Raw genomic sequence first — 2,512 nt, forward strand, 5'->3', positions numbered from 1 at the left:
GTGATCACACTAAAATTCACCGTATTTCTGACTCCGATTTCGCATGCATTCTTAGCTTTTTTTGTTGTTTTGCTTTGTTATTTCTTTGTTTTCTTATGTTTTCAGGTTTTTATAATAATCGGAGCTTGAATCGGGAAAAGGAGCGAAAAAGGAGTGAAAACGGGCGAAAACCTAGAAATTCAGCGTTTTGCACTTACGGCACCCACCGTGGCGGGCGCCATGGGGTTAGCCATGACGTGGCCACGTCTCAAGACCACTCCTCAACCGCCAAGACCCACGATCCCCACTCCATCATCCCCTGTAGGGACCATGGCGGGCGCCATAGGCCTGTGGCGGGCGCCACAAGGCCAAAATCAGTAACCTCCACTTTTTAGTGGAGGGGCGTCCCTGTCATTTCATGCTTTCAGTTTTTACTATAAATAGGACCTTAGATTTTCGTTTTTTTCTTCATCCAGAATTAGAATTCTCTAGGCATATATCAGTTATAAAGCAGTTGCCATTCCACATCGGGGTGCCTCTGCAATCGAGTGATCGAGTCTGTAATCTGTCTGTGGTTCGAGTTTTTGGAGCACTCTGGAGGAAGTTAATCCTGCCGCCATTTTAATTCAAGTTCGTATTTTACTTTTATTTATTTCCTGCACTCGCACATTTACGTTGTTTATTTCCTGCACTCGCACATTTACGTTGTTTATTTCCTGCACTCGCACATTTACGTTGTTTATTTCCTGCACTCGCACATTTACGTTGTTTATTTCCTGCACTCGCACATTTACGTTGTTTATTTCCTGCACTCGCACTTTACTTTGTTTATTATCCGCACTCGCTTTAAATTACTTTTATGAAAAACTATAAAAAGAATATTTACTTTATCATGTCTAACTAATTCTATAAAGGTTAGAATGTAAGGATCGTAATTAAACCAGTAATCAGTATAATTGTTCGTGGAAACACCTAAGGGCTATTTTATCTTTCAATTCAAGTAATTGTTTTTAACTATTTCAAAAACAGCCAAAAGCGCTTTGTCTAGTTTATTAGGAGATTTTAGATTAAAAGAAAAGAGATTTTAAAACGATTTTCGGACGCGTTAGGAAGTTTAAACTCTGGTTCGTAAGAACCTCTTTTTGCTAAGAAGTCCAGGTTAAAATACTTTTCAACTTAGTTAAGATACTATATTTCTTAAAAATAGGTTTACTACTCTAACGCAGTACGCACCTTTTTATCCGTGACAATAGGAGGGGTTGATTAGAGAGTACAACTCGGTTCTGAATACGCGAAAGCGACAGTTCCTGTTAAATTAGTTCTTTTCAAAGGAGAAAACATTGCCCATAAGTAGTTCCACTAACAAGTACTGGATTATCATTGATTGCGTGAATTACATTCGAGCCTGTCTTTATTTATTATTTAAAATTATAATTTTATTTACCATTGCACCCTTATTAAAACCCTTAAAAATAGTTGCCTTAGATACACACCATAACAACAGGTTTGATAGATTGACACTTGGTCTCTGTGGATTCGATAATCTTTTATATTACTTTGACGTGATTCGTACACTTGCGAAAAACACGCATCAAGTTTTTGGCGCCGTTGCCGGGGACCAATTTCGTCAAATTTCATTACCCTGTAGTTATACCGTTTAGACTAAGGTTGTTACCCACCGGTCAATGCGAAAGACTCGCAGTGCCGGAAGTTTAGTAGACCCTCTAGCTGAACCTGAACGTTACGCTCGCGCACGTTTATTTTTCCATAGGAATAGGATAGCTATGGCCGAAGAACAAAACCGAAGACCTCTTAAGGACTTCGCCCAACCATCAAACGAGGAACCTAGTTCCAGTATAGTAAACCCCGTTATCCCAGCCAATAATTTTGAACTTAAACCATCCCTGCTGCAATTAGTGCAACAGAGACAATTCTCAGGTCTCGCTACTGATAACCCAAACCAACATTTAAAAAACTTTCTTCAGTTAGCAGACACCTTTAAAACCAATGGAGCTTCTCCTGAGGCGATACGCTTAAGATTATTTCCCTTTTCCCTCAGAGATAAAGCTCTATCATGGTTAGATTCCCTTCCACCCAATTCAATAACAACTTGGGATGACCTTAGGAAAGTTTTTCTTGCTAGATATTTTCCCCCAAGTAAGACCGCTCTTCTTCGAAACCTTATAACTAGATTTACCCAACTCCAAGGAGAGTCGTTGTTCGAAGCCTGGGAGAGATATAAAGAACTATTAAGAGCATGCCCACACCATGGCTTAGAGAATTGGCTAATCATCCAAACCTTCTATAATGGACTTCATTATAACACTAAGATGACCATCGACGCTGCCGCTGGTGGCGCACTGATGAATAAACCTTACCCTGAAGCTAGTGCCCTTATCGAGGATATGGCCCAAAACCATCAATCATGGGGAGTAGAACGAGCGACAGTGGAAAAGAAGGAAGCCCAAGGAGGAATACATGAGCTAAGCTCTATAGACATGATGCAGGCTAAAATGGACGCGTTGGCCCTTAG

At 40.3% G+C, this 2,512-nt stretch overlaps 1 non-coding gene across 1 annotated transcript; it reads right to left on the reverse strand.

Annotated features, from left to right (window-relative positions):
- Positions 1-2,147: 2,147 nt before the first annotated feature.
- On the reverse strand, positions 2,148-2,254 carry LOC127134190 (small nucleolar RNA R71). The gene has a single exon (XR_007807945.1). It is a non-coding gene; the product is annotated as a small nucleolar RNA R71 (small nucleolar RNA).
- Between the last annotated feature and the right edge of the window lie 258 nt (positions 2,255-2,512).

This window comes from Lathyrus oleraceus, chromosome 3 (assembly GCF_024323335.1).
Source record: "Lathyrus oleraceus cultivar Zhongwan6 chromosome 3, CAAS_Psat_ZW6_1.0, whole genome shotgun sequence".
Classification (NCBI taxonomy): Eukaryota; Viridiplantae; Streptophyta; class Magnoliopsida; order Fabales; family Fabaceae; genus Lathyrus; species Lathyrus oleraceus.